General features: G+C 37.7%; 2 pseudogenes; both read right to left on the reverse strand.

Moving 5' to 3' along the window:
- Nucleotides 1-4458: 4458 nt before the first annotated feature.
- On the reverse strand, nucleotides 4459-4880 carry LOC143689788 (proteasome maturation protein pseudogene; annotated as a pseudogene).
- Nucleotides 4881-12399: 7519 nt separating this feature from the next.
- LOC143690505 (recombining binding protein suppressor of hairless pseudogene) lies at nucleotides 12400-14598 on the reverse strand (annotated as a pseudogene).
- Between the last annotated feature and the right edge of the window lie 3067 nt (nucleotides 14599-17665).

Consider the following 17665-nt stretch of genomic DNA (forward strand, 5'->3'; position numbering starts at 1 on the left):
CTGTGAAGTCTCTGGGCTCTGTTTTTCTTATCCTGCCCAGTATGTGGCGCTTGTCTGTCTGTGGGTCCCACCAGCAAAAGATGTTGTGGCTCCTTTAACTTTGGAAGGCTCTCCCTGCTGGGGGCGTGGTGGAGACAGAGGATAGGTTGTAGGCTGGTTTTAATGGCTTCAAATTGCAAAGCTCTGGGGTATGAATTCCTTGAGAGAGGGACTCCACCTGAGTTGCGTTTCATCCCTCCGGTGGGGAAGGTTCAGGCAGGAGACAGCCCTGAAAGCAGCCTGTTTCTGCGTATGCTTGGGGCAGTTCCAGCCTGTGTAATCCCGCTGCTGAATCCAGAGGCAGCCAAGCCTCCGTAGAAACAGCCCCAGAAGGCTCCGTTTCGTCCCCTTTCCTCTTTTTCGGTTAGCCCAATAGGCGACCTCCGCCTTGATCAGTTTTGCCTGAGCTGGGGGCCTATTTTTAGTAGTCAGAATTTGTTTATTAATGCCACTATTGGTGTTTGGTTGGACTCAGTCCCTGCTACTGTTAGAGACTCTTTCCTTTCCCTCAGGGAAGCTGCCTGTGGGGAAGGGACGCCGGGCGCCGGCCACCGCGGCTTGGGGAACTGCGCGCGGCTTGGGGAACTCACTGTTCCGGAGACTCGCAGCTGGTCCAGCTGGTCCAGACTGAGGTACGCTGTGTGCCTGTCACTGTCTTGGCTCCGGGAGCTGTTCTGTACTGTTTCTGGTTATTTAGTAGTTGCTCTGGAGGACGAACTAAAACGCGCGCACATTACTAGGCCGCCATCTTGGCCCCCCTCGGGAAATGAACTCTAAACCTGCTATTTAGAGATAAGAATGAAGCCAATCAGGTTTGGGTTAAAGTAATTCAGGACACAGGGGTAAGGAAAACAATGTTTATATTTTAGAACCACACATATTCCTTGAGACCAAGGAGGAAAACTTTATTTGGTCTGGAACTGAAATTTTCTGTAGTACATAATCTAACTCAACCTATCTATATAGTTCATTTGAACAATTGAAACTCAGGGAGCCCAGAATAAGAAAGAGGTCCTTTAATCCTGTGTAGCTTAATGTAATGCCTGGATGCATCCTAGAGTATATTAAGCAGAAATTCAAAAAGTATTGACAAAGTCCCTTGAGGGATGGGAGGAAAAATATGGATCTATTAAACTTTACCATCAGGAAATCCCTTGATACTGTCAAACTATAGGGATACCCAGATCAATAGTCCATGCCCTTGATCTTGAGGCTTACTCTTGTGATGCTTATGCAGGTAGCAGAGAAGCTTAGCCTACCCATAGGTATACCTAAGAGTTATTTCTGGAGGACCTCTTTTGTTGCTCAGATGTGGCCTCACTCTCTCTAAGCCCAACTCTGCAAGTGAAATCATTGCCTTGCCTCCTAGATGGGACATGACATCCAGAGCTGACAGTCTCCCTGGTGACATGGGAGATGAATCCCAGGGATGAATCTGGCCCTGGCACCATGGGATCAACAATTCCATCCTGACCAAAAGGGGGAAAGGAACTGTAACTAATAAAGTATCAGTGGCAGAGAGTTCAAATAGAGTCAAGAGGCTACTCTGGAGTTGCTTTTATGCAAGCTTCACTTTGACCTTGCTACCTATCATAACCTGTCAAGCCGCAACCAGGACCATTCCAGCCAATCCTAAAGAACACCTAGGGAAATATATAAGATTCCACAAGGGTTCCATGCACTAGTGTAACTTTCCAGAGACCTACAACCTCCAGATGGGTCCCTGGACTAGAGAAGTCCTGAAACCTAGAAGGCCCAGCCTCTCCAGAATATCAGCTAGTTCCATCTCCCTACCCCATATTAGTGACAGACCCTTCCAACATGAAAAATTTAGCATTACCATAGCCCAAACACCCCTAAAGAGAGGGATAGAAATATTAAAGATAATGTTGGAGTTATACAGAAAAGATAGGATTTAACAAATGAATATGATTGCTGGATCATTAAATTGATATCTCTTTTAGTCTCCAGTATCTTAGAGCAGCCAGAAGTAAAAACCTAAAATTGTGGAATTGTTACCCATGTCAAAGTCTGAAATATGTTCTACAACTAATTGTGGCGCCGTGGTTTGAAATTTATTGCTTTTTTGTACACGTGTTATTTTTCACACAAGAAAAAAGTTGATTGTGGTGATAAAAAAAAAACATTTAAACCTTCTAGTTTCCGTATTCTGGAGCAGCTACAAGGAAAAATCTGAAATGATGGTATGGGAGCCCATGACAAACTCTGGGATCTGTTCTGTAACTACTTGTTAAACAGTGCTTTGAAAACTATTGCTTTTTTCTGTATTTGCTTTGTATATATGTTATACTATACAACAAAAAAGTTTAAAAGAAGAAGAAGAAAGAAAAGAAAAGACCATTTGTAGAATGCCAGAAAGTAGTTGAACATGAAGCAGATAGAAAAATATCAATTTCCTCTCTATGATTTTCTGCAACAAATTGTGATTATTTTGTTTCAATTACAATTAATATGCATCTTTCATGAGCAATGAATTAAGATAGTAGTGAAGGGTGGTGCCAGATGAATATGAAAATGTTTTTGCCCTATTATTGTTCAGTCTTTTGGGAGGGTACACACACATATGCCTTTTACTTCATTGACAAAATGTTTAAGGAATAGAGAATTTAAAGATATTCATCAGATGTTAGACTCATGGCAAAAATCTGTATTCTTGGCTTATAAAGACTTTACCACTTATATTACAACCAATAACAGAGCTTAAAATCTAAGAGGGGATGCACGAGTGGTTCAGTGCTAGAATGTCGCCTGCCATGCAGGAGACCCAGTCCTCGCACCACTTCCCCCAACACACACACACACAAAAGTCTAAGAAAGACAGAGAAACCTGAATAATAGACTGGGAGAGAGAGGAGGAATATGGGCAAGGAGGGTTGGAAGTTAGTTAGAGAAGACTTCCTAAAGAGAGGGCAAATGGATTAAATTTTGAATTATGTTCTTCATCCTGAGTGTGGTTTCCAAGATTCAATGATTTGCTTTCATTGAACATTTATTTGATAACTCTAGACCCTGTTTGGGTTGGTCATGAAGAAAGGTGATGGAAACATTAGATTTCATGTTCTGGTTTTGGATGATGAAGCACATCTCATAACAAACACCTCACTCATGTTTGTCATGACAAACTTTGAGTAGATGAAACTCATTGAACACTAGTAGTTAAAGAGTAGATAAACACTCATGGGTGCTGTTAAAGTGTTTAAAAATTCTTAAGAGCCCTAACCCAGGTCAAACATTTCCCTAGTCAAACAGCTCCTAGTCATCTTGTTTACACTGTGAATCATTGGGCAAACTTTGTTTTCATCTGCAGTTCAGAGGCCAGTTTAAGATCAGCCTGTGTAGAAACAATTGCAATGATATGAAAGAAGCTGAATTCCTAAAGTTTTATTTAAAGACACTAATATGTTTTATATCCAGTTTTGTTCATATTTGATCCTATATGTTGTGCATCATCTAAATATGCTATTCGGTTCTTTTTTTATATATATGTATTGCTTTTTTCTTTTCTTTTTTTTTGGAAGGTTGTAAAATTTTTTATTTAAGCATTTTGTGATATATAAAGCAAGAACAAGGAAACATGAGATTTACTTTTTTTTAACGGTATTACGTGGTTACATGTTAAATATTTATTAATATATATCAAATCTATAAGAACCACAGTTTAATATACTTCTGTTGGTACCTTTACTTTTTTTATTTTTTATTTTTATTTTTTTTTCACATGGGCAGGCACCAGGAATCAAACCTGGGTCTCCAGCGTGGCAGGCAAGAATTCTGTCTCCTGAGCCACCATCGCACCACCTGGCGCCTTTACTTTTTTCACTTTAAAGACAAGATGAAAATCAAAACCTCTGAACTTAAAATTTCCAATGTGAAAGATCAAAGAATAGCTGTAATTTAAAACAGTATCAATAAAGCAAATGTTCTTGTGACTATTAATGGTTGATAGTGAGAAAGAATATGTATAAATATTTTATTTTGTTCTTAATTTAAAGTTGCCAGTGAAATCAATACAAGTATTTATTCTAAAAGATGTTACTATGAATTCAGCCTATACATTGAAATACTGATAATAACTATTCAGAATTAAATTTATGGAATACATAGAAACCATGTTTAATCAGAACCTGTAGGCAGATTTATAATATTCATTTGCAATAATTTTTTAAAGACTTAGAAGGCCACTGTGTTAATATAAAGTAGCTTTAAAATCATCTCCCTTTAGTGTTTTCAGTTGTCACGTAGCCATAAAGCAAACAACCAAATAATTTCAAATGATCACTGATAGTATTTAGGCAAAAATTTTCACGTGTCAGTACTTTTAATGTTGTATACATCGAATTATAGTAGAAAGACGACGATAAACAAGATGTAGTCATTTTTTTTAAAAGCACAACTGTATTATAGTAAACCAAGTTTATATTCAACCACCAAGTCTGGTTCTCCCATTACTTCACTTTGTGATGGATCATCAAGAATATTTTCAAATCCAATAGGCTCATCATTACCCCTCAAAATATCCAGTGAAAAGTTTGAGCTCGGAAGAAACGGAAGCTGCTGAGCCTGCTGCACTGCCTTGAATTCCATCTGTAATTTTAACGGAACAAACAGACCCTGAATACTTCTCAGTGTAGAAAAATTCATTTTCTCTTCGTTGAGTTAAAAATTCTTTTCTGATAATTCAAGAGGATGACTGGGCAAAAGTTCATTTCTCACACGAGGAAATCCTTTCTGAAGATATTGACTATAAACAGGCCATTTACTGAAAGCTCAGTAATTGGAATACTGTCCTTTAGCTGAGATCCAAGTTCTCTGGCATTCATCATTAGCCTGCTGTCCACACTGCCTCTCAGCCAGGTGACCGTCAGCCGGTCCGCCCCTGCTTCTTTTTCTCTTATTTGCATTTTCTTATGTATCAAGTGAGCCAAGTCCTCAGGAGTTGATCTACCAACATTTCTAAATCCCATTGGCAATTTTACCTTTAGTAATTTGCCAGGCAGCTGCCACTTCATACCATAGCTGACCAGATAGCCATCCAGGAAATGTAGGTCCTCATCACTGGCCCTTTCATCATTTCCCTTCCTAAATCACGTTTCAGTGATTCAGGATCATTTCAGCAAATTCCACCTCTCTGATATCAATTGTGAAGGTTTTCAAAAAAACCTTTTAACTTCCCCAGCTCCTGACCCCAAAATGCAAACAACTGCAGTAACTCAATCAATTCAATTCTACTCTAGATCAGACCCCACAGGTTAAGAGTAATCTTCTCCAAGATTGTTCTCAGGCACAAGTTGTTGAGTTTGGGGGCCTAGACCACCCATACTTCTAACTAACCAGCTACAAACTTGGGGGTTCCCACAACCCCCTCAGGTTCGATAATTCTCTAGAAGGATTCACAAAACTCACTGAGTGCTATATTTATAATTATAGTTATAGTATAGTAAAGAAATACAAAGAAGCAGCCAAAAGAAGAGATACATAGGGTGAGGTCTGGGAGAGTGTGAAATGAAAGCTTTTCCTCTTCATGTGGAGTTAAAATACATCACCTTTCTAGCACAGCAGCAATTTCTTTTCTCAATCATGGAAGTTCTTCTGAGTTTTGAATGCCCTGAGCTTATACAGGGTATCCTTACATAGACATGATTGATGGAATCAGTGCCCGTGTGGTTGAACTCAATCTGCAGTTCCTTTCCCCTCCCAGAGGATCAAAGCCCCAGTTCTTTAATCACATGGTTGTTTTTTCTGATGGGACTGGCCCCTACCCTAAGACTGCAGGTGTGGTTGGCCAACTCCCTGTCTTCTCATTAGCATATGAACTATCAGGTATGGATCTGGGCCCACCATGAAGAACAAAAAAGATACTCCTAACACGGAAAATTCCAAAGATTCAGAAATTGTTTCCTAGGGTGTCAAGCTTTTCATTATTATGCATTGTTTTATATGGATATAAGTTTCACTAACCTTTTTGAGATGTTCACTGCCCTGGGTGCTTAGGAAACTCTAAAGGTTTTATATGTGTTTTTGTGTTCTGCTTGACTTGCTTAAATTTTGCATTAATGAGCTGTTAAAGCTATTTTACCTTTTGGTAAGACTAGATATTCTGAACACATTCTTCTAAACTGGTACCTCACTTAGCCTCCCCACAGTCCACATGGACATAATAATAAATACCATCTCTCTCACAAGTCTAACACATTTGTGACTGAGAAATTAGGATTTAAGGGATGCTTTTGATTATTGAATCATCATATAGATATTCCTTTTTTGCTTTCTTGTATATTAGAGTAAAGGGAAATACCTGAAATCTCTAAATTGTAATCCAGCTGCCTTGATCTCTGGTTATTTGGTTCATTTTTATGTTTAATCATAAAATATCCCTCCATCTGTGATTACTCAAATAGCAGGGCTTTTTCCCTCAAATTAGGGAGAAAAAGGAAGAAAATTATTCCAAATAAGAGGGTCCTAATAACAGAAATATCAATAATGGTTATCTTTAGTTTGTGGGATTATAGGTGATTTTGTCCCTTTTAGATTTTTTTTGTATTTCCAAGGGCTCAACACTTAACATATCTTGCTTCGCTAAGAAAAAAAATTGGAATAAAATGATAAAAGACTTTAAGACAGTGGCCTAAAATATGAGCAGTACTTTCAAGAGCATTAATATTTAAGGAGTAACCATTTTGCAAGCAGTTCAGTGCGGTCCATGTTCATTTCAACGTCTTCGTTATGTTGACATCACATAGCCCAGAATCAGAGTGCCGATCAGAACTATATCAGAGGACGAAAGGATGAGAGTCAGCAGAGACCAGTGAAATAGAGAAGCTTGTAGAGAACTGAGAGTTAGTCAGAAACCGCCAGTAGGTTTGCCATCAGTGGGAAGAGAAGTAGAAGGAGATGGAACAGAAACAAGGAGAACTCGAGTCATCATAGCAGAACAATGTGCAGGTAGCAGCAGAAATTTACTCTCAAGGGATAAGATAACAAAATTGGCAGAGTTGTTTTTTTATCCAGAATAGTTTTTTTTAAGAAATTTTAATTGTGAAATATAGCGTATATACCAAAAAGAAATGAATTTCAAAGTACATTTTAACTAGTAGAACAGATTTCAAAGTTTGTATGGGTTACAGTTCTACAATTTCATGCTTTTTCTTCTAGCTGCTCCAAGACTGGAGACTGAAAGAAATGTCAGTGTAATGATTTAGCAGTCATACTCATTTGTTAAATCCTGTCTTCTCTGTTATAATTCCCCCTTCTCCTTTGATCCTTCCTCCAGTCTTTAGGGATATTAGGGTTATACCCATCCTAAGTTTCTCATGTTGAAAAGAGCAATATGGCATAGGGAGATGGAACTAGTTGATGTTCTTGGAATTAGGTGGGCTCTCTGGGTTTCAGGACTTATCTAGCCTAGAAACCATCTGGAGGTTATAGGTTTCTGGAAAGTAAACTTAGTACATGAAACTTTTGTAGAATCTCAGATAGAGCCCTAAGTGTTTTGTTTTTTGTTTGTATGCTGTATGGCGGGGCCCACATTTCATTCTTTTTCCAAATGACTGTCTCATTATTGCAGCACCATTTGTTGAATTTTGGGGGTAAGTGGATGGGCTGGGAATCGAACCCGGGTCTCCTACATGGCAGGCGAGAATTCTACCACTGAATTACCCTTCACACCCAGCCCTAAGTGTTCTTTAGGGTTAACAGGAATGGTGTTGGTTGGGGGTTGGCAAATCATGGCATTTAGCATTATCTAGCTGAAGGTTGGATAAAAGTAGCCTCCGGAATAGCCTCTCAACTCTATTTAAACTCTGTTAGCCACTGATGCCTTATTTTATTAGGTCTCTTTACTCCTTTTTGGTCGGGAAGATGTTGTTGATCTCACAGTGCCAGGGCCATGCTCATTCCTGGGAGTCATGTCCCATGTTATCAGGGAGACTTTCACCCATGATTGTCATGTCTCACGTAGTGGGGGAAGGGTAATGATTTTCCTTGAAGAATTGGGCTGAGAGAGAGAGAGAGAGAGAAAGAGAGAGAGAGAGAGAGAAGTCGCATCTGAGCAACAGAAGAGGTTTCCAGAATAGCTCTTTAGTAATGTTCCTCAGCTCTGTGGCTGATGAGGTTTTTTTTGGTTGTTCTTTCTCTACTTTTCATTTATTCTTACAGTGCAAATCATCAATTGAGGTAAACACAAAGAATCTGGCTGGAACAGACAAATATTTAGGCAGTATCTAATAAATTTTTAAAAAACAAGAAAACAACATGCTTGGAAGGTTCATCTTTGTGTTTTAAATTATATCTTTCAGACAGAGTCCTGGAATTAAAATTAATAGGTCAAAGCCTAAAGAACTTTCTGAACACCTCCATACAGCTGTTCATAAATTGTTCTGATTACTGTTAAGATTTTTTACTATTGAGGCGTATTATTTTACTATATTTATATTCTCTTCCTATTTTTCACTTCTTATTTTGGTAATTTTCTGTTTCTGTTCTGTGTCTATGTGGCAGACACCTTATTTTGGCCAACCCGATCACTACTTACAATGTGTTTCTCCCTTGCCTGACTCCACAACAGAGGGATTAAAAGCTAAACCTTGATTTTTCATCTGCCCTGGTTGAGAGGAAGAAATAAATCCACTGGTTCAGCTTCCCCAGCTTCCACCTTTTTCCTCCTGCTTGAACTGCCAGTCGGTACAGCAGTCATTTTGAAACCAAAAGGATAAAAGCTTCTGTTAAGAATGATGAGCCAAAGGTTTAAGAAGCCTGGGACACTGGTGAGGTTTGGAGCCAATAAGCCCCAGATTGCTTCCCATGGGGCTTATTTTATTCGAGTAAAACAATTCCCTTAGTGGCTAAGCCACAGTAATAGGTTTCTGTGTTACTTGTAGCCAATGCAACTTAAACTGTTGTATCCATTTTTCTTAAAGAAGTTCATGACATCTTTTATATTACCAACGTCTATTATGTTGTTGTAGATATTAAACCAGTTATTTGTTTGTTCTTTAATTTGCTTATGATACTTTTCAATGTACATAAGGTTTTATGTTTATACTATTAAATGTATCCATTTTTCTATGATTTATTTATTTTAAAAATTGAGAAATGTATTTGATAATTTAAAAATTATTGAACAAAATACAAACAATTCATAGTCTAACAGAAAATACCAATGATGTATAAAAACACAGTAAAAAATGAGATGTCTACTTTACATATAACATACTATAATAATATATATATATATATATAATGAAAATGAGTTGAACTTCTCAAACTTCCCTATTAAAAGGCAGAGGTTCTCAAACTGATTAAGCCACCCATGCCCAAAAATGCACAACCACACACACATACACACAATCCATGGTCTTTATAAGACACTCAAACTAAAATGACCCAAAGAACTTGAAAGTAAAAAGATAAGCAAAGTGGGCCATGGTGGCAGAGCTCTCACCTGCCTCGCCAGAGACCCGGGCTTGATTCCCAGTGCCTGCCTATGCAAAAAAGATAAGCAAACATATAGCAAGAAAATCAGAATACAAAAAAAAGCAGGCATTAATATCTAACTAAGTATAATTTAAGGCAAAAACCAATAAGTAAACCAATAACATTGCCACTTTGAATTGATAATTCACAATATTATGTCATGTGATTTTATTTACAAACACTAGCTAGATGTATACAGAGCAAATCGCAATAGAAAGAAAAAGAAAATGACAGAAATACAATTGTAGAGGGAAGTTTTACACACATTTTACTCTTTGGCAGATCAAATAAGCAATGCATACATACTGAATAAATAGAGCTGAATAAATATGATTAACATGTATGATTTAATAAATACTTACAAAAATATGTATGTTCCAGAAATAAAATGCCTTCTTTTTTTGTGTGCCTGAAATATTTATTACAATTTAATATTTTTCCAGAAAATAAATTTGAGAAATCATACATCAAACAGAGCACATTATATTCTCTGAGCATAGAGCAAAATAATTAATTTTTAAACTTAAGTTCTAAAATATCTTTTGAGTAAAAGAGGAAATCAAAGCTATAAAGATGAACTATTTAAAGAATAACTTCCATGATGTAGCAAAAACTATATTCAGAAAGTGTTTATAGCCGTTCAACACTATCATTACATTTCAAAAGAAGGATGAAAATAATTTGACTATTTCCTAGGGTCTGGCTAACATAGGAAGAGAAAATCAAAAGCGTGTGAGAGAAAGGGAGAAAATGAGAAAGCCAGATTTTGGATTTGTCCAAGGAGAAGAAAAACGGTCTGGGTTTGCTTTCTTCTACTATGAAGTTCTGGGCTGGTGTTATTGAACTTTGCCAAAACCTTGAGTGATTCTTTTTCTGGAACAGATCTATTGTGATTCTTTATTTCAGTTAATAGATTTTTCATTTCTACACATTCTATTGGATTCTTTTAAAAACTGCTTGGTCTTTTTATAAACTTTCTATGAACTTCTTTATAGTTTTTTTTATAGTTTTTTATTCCCTGCTTTAATCATATTAAAAATTTTCATAGGTCTATTGCTTTGTCTATGCTTTCTGATGATTCATGTGACTTGCTTCCTTGTATGTTGAGTAATAATTGACTGTGGGGACCTCAATTTCCTGAGAACTTCATCTGAGAGAATTCTGGGTTCCTCCAAAAATTATTTGTATTTCCTTTTGCCAGCCGTGTGGGAACACTACTAATACAAACCCCTTTAAGTTTGATTCTTGGCATGAGATTTTTTTTGGACCACCCAAGTAGAGTGAATGTGGGCTACCAACCAACCTGTGAGAACTGGTTTATGGGTACAGATTTTCAGGGTTGAATCCTCCCCTCCAGAGTTGAGATTATCCTTGCCGCCTCTTGGGGGAGGGAGGGAGTTGGTATATCCACTCTTTCACTGAGCATGACCCCTTCAAGTACAGAATGCATCTCCACCTTCCTTCCTGTCTGAGTCATTCTGCAAAGCCATGAAAACCACTTCCAAAACTGGGGGAATAGATAACCGGACCAACCCCCTTCAGGGAAAAACCAGCAAAACTGAACAGAATACAAAAAGCATTTGTGTGAAGGTTTCAAAAAAATAATAAGAAAGTTTAGAAAATCCAATGGAAGATGGAGGTACAGGATTTGAGAAACTAAGCAGTGCTTTTGACATCCTGGCAAGGATAAGCAATTGGAAATTTTAGGATTTTACAAATATATATGTATTTTTTTCAAGTTTAAAATGAAATGTTTAGCTTACACATAATATAAGCTATGTACAAGATTAGGTGAGAGACAAAACCTGAACAAATTCCAAAATACATAGATGCATTTACATATGGGGAAAGTGGAGCAAACCCTTCAAATAACAATATGCTCTGTGCCATTAATTCATTTAACGACCAAATGGCCACATTTAATCTCATGTAAATGTTAGAACCTCTTGAATTACCACTATAAATACATTATCTTTTTTTTAAAAAAAAAGGAAAACAGAGATAACTAACAACAGTGTCTGAGAAGAGAGACTAAGTTAACATACACTGCATGTATTGCAGGCAAGGCAGGCATTATTTTGTTAAAGCTTTTGCACAGATATCATATATTCTTTAAAAAAAGACTATGTAGGCCTTTACAAGATTTGACTTTTTAAAATCAAAAAACAATTTCAAATTGTGAAAAGTTCTAAGACTTCAGCTTTTAAAAAAATGAAAAATAGCAACAAAAAATGGTTCCAGCCTTAGACTAAAATAATCCTGGAAGAGTCTAGTAATTCAATTAAACAAGCAGGTCACACTTGGAACCTAAATGTACTTTAGAGCAAAAGCTCAAAGTTTGCTTGGGATAGAGGGAGACTGGGGGGAGGAACAATCTATTTGGTAACAAAAGGTGTTACTATAAACTGTAGTGTAAAAAAGTTATGGTGAAAATGTACCTTTTACTAAAGCTTATACAAGTTACTTGGTCCATAAAAATACATTAGGTTTGTGTCTTCTGGTATGCTTAACTTTTATTCTAGCCACATTTCTATATCTTGCCCATTAAAACAAAACCAAACAAAAGCGAAACACACATACACAAACAGGTGAAAAATCCATTTCCAATAGAGTTGTTACATTTTGATGCTTTTCTTTTCTTTTTTTTTTTTTTTTTTGGTTTGTTGTTTCTTTTTACTGTGGCTTCTGCATTTGAAATCAGCACGTATGGATTTTTTTAATAGTATTCACCTGGTATGAAAAGTTTTCCCAAGAAACCACAAAAGATTGTTCATCTTTCTCCTTTCCTTTTTTTTTAAATCTTTTTTTCCTCTTGTCAACTTTTTGCCGCACTCAAGTCAGCGTAAGTCCTAGCAAAAAAGACAGTAGTTAGGATATCACTGTGGCTGTAGATGATGTGACACTGGTTGAATTTGTGCCAACACTTGTGTAACTTCCCTTGCTGTTTGTGCTTGATTCATTTGGGGATACTTGGCTTGAATTGGCTCAAAGGATTGCTCCGGCTGCACTGTGGTGTGGCCGCAGTCCTGGTTCTGGTGTGTAGGTAAAAGTTAAGACTGGTGAAATAAATTATTCCATCATTACAAACCGAAGTTACTGGAACCTGGACTGGCTGCCGGACCGATCTCCAACCTTCTCCGAATGCACAAATGTCTGGGACAACACATAGCATGCTCCGTCCACATCTATACATGGTTTCAGCTTCTACATCCCCAAATCACACTCGTAAATTTGGAATGAAATTCTGTCTCGTAAACTCAAACATTGCTACATCCCCACTGCCATTCAACTGAAGACTTTCTACGACAGGCACAGGTGTGACGGGGGCAAGGACAGGACCCATTTCCTCATAAAACGTATATTCTGCCTTATCTGTACTGATTATCCAGGAAGTGCCATCATTTATCCTCTCTTTATTTCATTCTTTTGAGCATGGAGTGGCCTGAAACTGGATTATTCTTTCTTGAGAAAGGCACAAATACATTCTTTCTGTATCCTTAAGGTAAAATGCACATTTAAGGCGTTGTGACACAAGATCATCTACATCCAGACTGATAAGCAGTCTGCTTATCAACTTTCCTAATTATCAGTCTCGGGAGTGCCATGCCAGTAACTGCACACACAAGTTTGACTGTTTGCCCATAATTGATGTAGCCATCACACACTGTGAATTCTTCTCCTTCTGATTCATCATGCAAGAGATGGATGTACAATGCTCCCTACTGCTGGGAACTGGCATGGAAATTACCTCCTACATGCAAGTATCTGGTCACTCACCAAGTTTCCTTTTAATTCACACCATGGTACTTCAAGAACATGGTATGGTGAGCTACAGTTTGGAACACTCAAAACACCTCAGCCAGTCTATCTTTATCATTCTCCTTTCCTTTTGAGATCATAATGGCTCTGAAGAACTATAATGCTTCCGTTTGAATGATAGCCTCACAATTTCAATGACCTGTCACAATAGGCGCCGTCTCCCACAAACTCGCGCCAAAACTCCAACCCTCACAAGATTCCCACAAAGCCTTCTCTGGTGCCTCTCCAACCCCCTTCCCTTTTTCTTTATTTCTCAATTCTACCCAACCCCCTAGTTCCTTTTCCCTTCACAGCCTCCACCAAAGCCAGATGCCTCACGCTGCCCGCAGAGTAGGGGAGCCAGTTTACTGCCTTCCCTGGAAACCTACCTGTGCTGGTTTGAAAGGATATATGTCCCCTAGAAAAGCCATGTTTTAATCCTAATCCCACTTTGTAAAGGCAGCCATATCTTCTAATCCCTATTCAGCATTGTATGTTTGAAACTGTAATTAGATCATCTCCCTGGAGATGTGATGTAATCGAGAGTGGTTGTTAAACTGAATTAGGTGACAACATGTCTCCACCCATTGGAGTGGGTCTTGATAAGTTTCTGGAGTCCTATAAAAGAGGAAACATTTTGGAGAATAAAAGATTCAGAGAGAGGAGAGAAGAATGACATAGCCATGAGAAGCCGAGAGTCCACAAGCCAGTGATCTTTGGAGATGAAGCTCTTCATGAAACAGGAAGCAAGGAGAGAAAGCTAGCAGATGATGCCTTGCTCGCCATGTACCCTTCCAGCCGAGAGAGAAACCATGACTGTGTTCACCATGTGCCTTCTCAGATGTGAGAAAGACCCTGAACTTCACTGGCCTTCTTGAACCAAGGTATCTTTCCCTGGACACCTTTGATTAGACATTTCTATAGACTTTTAATTGGGACATTTTCTTGACCTTAGAACTGTAAACTAGCAACTCATTAAATTCCCCTTTTAAAAAGCCATTCTGTTTCTGGTATATTGCATCTGGCAGCTAGCAAACTAGAACACTACCTATACATAGAGAGAGAAAGAGAATGCAATTTTAGTGAGATGTATTCATATACCATACCGTCCATCCAAAATATGCATTAGTGGCTCACAGTATCATCACATAGTTGTGCATTCATCACCGCAATCAATTTTTGAACATTTTCCTTACTCTAGGAAGCAAAAAAAGAAAGAAAAAAAAAGAATACCCAAAGCATCCTGTACCCGTTAGCCCCTTCTATCATTGCCCCCTACCTAGCATTTGTGTAGTACATTTGTTACTATTGATAAAAGAATATTAAAATAGTAGTGTCAACTTAGTCCACAGTTTGTAATAGGTACATTTTCCCTTATATACCATTCTATCATTAACTCTTATAATAATGATGTACGTTTGTTTTAGTTCACGAAAAGAACTTTTTCATATTTGTGCTGTTAATCACAGTCATCATCTACCACAAGGTTCACTGTGTTATACAGTCCCATGTTTTAACTCTATCTTTTCTTCTAGTGACATACTTTCAACCACACTCACACACATAACTAAGTGCTGTTAATTACACTCACCATAATGTGCTACCATCACTTCTATACACTTCCAAGCATTTAAATTCAACCAACTTAAAAATTCTGTACATATTAAGTATCCACTCCCTATTCTCTAGCCTCTTTCTATCTCCTGGTAACCTAAATTCCAGATTTTATCTCTATGGGTTTACATATTATAATTAATTCATATTAGTGATATCATAATATATGTCCCTTTGTGTCTGACATTTCACTCAGTATAATGTTCTCAAGATTGAAGCATGCTGTCACTTGTTTCAGGACATCATTCCTTCTTACTGCTGAATAATATTCCATTGTATATACATGCCACATTTTGTTTATCCATTCATTAGTTTGTGAACACTTGGGTTGTTTCCATCTTTTGTCAATTCTGAGTAATGCTGCTGTGGACATAGGTGTAGAAGTGTCTGTTCACATCCCTGCTTTTAGTTCTTCTGGGTTGATGCCTTGTAGCAGGATTGCTGGATCGTATGGCTGCTCTATACTTAGCTTTCTGAAGAACTGCCAAACTGTATTCCATAGTGACTGCACCATTTTACATTTCCCATTAACAGTGAATAAGGGTTCCTATTTCTCCACATCCTCTCCAACACTTGTAGTTTCCTATTTGTTTAATAGTGGCCATTCTAGTAGATACTAAATGATATCTCACTGTGGTTTGATTTGTATTTCCCTAATAGTTAATGATGTTGAGCATCTTCTTATGTGTATTTTCACCATTTGCATATCCTCTTTGGAGAAATATCTATTCATATCTTTTGCCCATTTTTTAATTGGGTTTTTTGTCTTTTTATTGTTGAGTTATAGGATTTCTTTATATAGTCTGAATATCAAATCATTATCAGATATGTGGTTTCCAAATATTTTCTCCCATTGAGTTGACTGCCATTTCACCCTTTTGATAAAGTTAAGATTTTATTTTAGGAGAAAAAGAACCAGAAGGGCTGTAACCTAAGAACAAGAATCAATCAGAAGTAAATATGGGTGCATTTCTGCTTCAGAAATTTAAGCATTTCAAAAATTATTTGACGGTGATCTTAGAGTGATTGTACTCCATCACAGACTTGATCAGAGCAAACAAATTCAGTCTAGAAGAAGATAACATGCTCCTAGTCCCCCAAATAATTTTGTTTACATTCTAGCAAATATAATGTAAGACATGCAATAAGAAATAGTAATAAAGGGCATGATGAGGCAGGGCAGCATAAAAAAAATACCAACAGAAACAATATACATTAAAAATACACCCACCACAGGTCCAGACATTTGAAATAACAGAGATAGATTTTGAAATAATATGCCTAGATGTATAAACAATGAAAATACAATGCTTAGAAGTTCATCAGACCAGGGAGTTATTTTTACTGAAATGGTGTTTCTTGAATCCACCATCTTATCTTTTGGATTTTATTTGTCAGATCTTCCCTCTTTCTCATTTTTTCCTTTAAGTTACCCTTACTGGTACCCTTTAATTCTGTGCCCTCCTCCAGACCTCCCTCTACTATCTTTTTATTTTTTTCAACTGACAGAACTCCCTTTAGTGTTTTTTGTAGAGCCGGTCTCTTGTTGACAAATTCTTTCAGGATTTATTTGTTTGTGAAAATTGTAATCTCTCCCTCAGTTTTGAAGAACAATTTAACTGGGTACAGAATTCTTGGCTGGAAGTCTTTCTCTTTCAGGATCTTAAATATATCATACCACTGCCTTCTCGCTTCCATAGTGCCCATTGAGTAGTCTGAACTCAGTCTTATGTGGTTTCCCTTGTATATAGTAGATTGTTTTTCTCTTGCTGCTTTCAGAATTTTCTGCTTTTCTTCATTTGACAGACTGATTAATATGTGTCTTGGAGGAGGGCCTATTTGGATTATTCTATTTGGAGTTCATTGAGATTCTTTGACTTGCATATTTATGTCCTTTAAAAGGGTTGGGAAGTTTTCCTCCATTATATTCTCAACTAATCTTCCTAGCCCTTTACTCTTCTCTTCTCCTTCTGGGGCACCAATGATTCTTACATCTGTGTACTTTGTTTTGTCCATCACTTCCCTGAGATCCAATTCTAATTTTTCTGTCTTTTTTGCCATTTGCTGTTTTGAGTGTCTGAAATCAGTTGTTCTGTCCTCTAGTTTACTTATTCTTTCTTCTGCCTCTTCAAATCTGCTGTTGTGTGCCTCTCATGTTTTTTATTTGGTCCACAGCATCTTTAATCTTTGTGATGTCTGTTTTTTTCTATTTATTCTTTCAAATTCCTCTTTATGCTCTTCTACTGTCTTCTTGATCTCCTTTATGCCATGAGCCATCCCATTTATTTTATTTAGTAGAGTTATATGCACATCTTTGATTAGTTGTTCCAAAGTCTGTATCTCCTTCGGGTTTTAATTTGGTCATTAGGCTGGGCTATATCTGTCTGCATTGTGATATTCTTAGTGATCTTCTGCAGACTTCACAGCATGTAAATATCTTGATTATCCCCAGGTTGGGGATGCTATGCTGATGCCTCTGAGCATGTGCATGCAGCTGCGAGGAGGATGCACACGGGTCTGGGGTGTGGCCCTGGTGTGTGCTGTTCTAGAGTACTTGGCCCTTTGTGTGCATGTGCAGCACTCAGGGCAATGGGTCAGTGCTGTGCCTGTGTGGGCTGGGGACAGATGTGGCTGGGCTGTGCAGGTCTGTGCTTGCCCCGAGTTGTGGGGCATGACTAGGGGCAGTGTACATGCACAGATCTGGGAGGGCTGTAAATTGATA

The sequence above is a fragment of the Tamandua tetradactyla genome, chromosome 7 (genome assembly GCF_023851605.1).
Source record: "Tamandua tetradactyla isolate mTamTet1 chromosome 7, mTamTet1.pri, whole genome shotgun sequence".
NCBI lineage: Eukaryota > Metazoa > Chordata > Mammalia > Pilosa > Myrmecophagidae > Tamandua > Tamandua tetradactyla.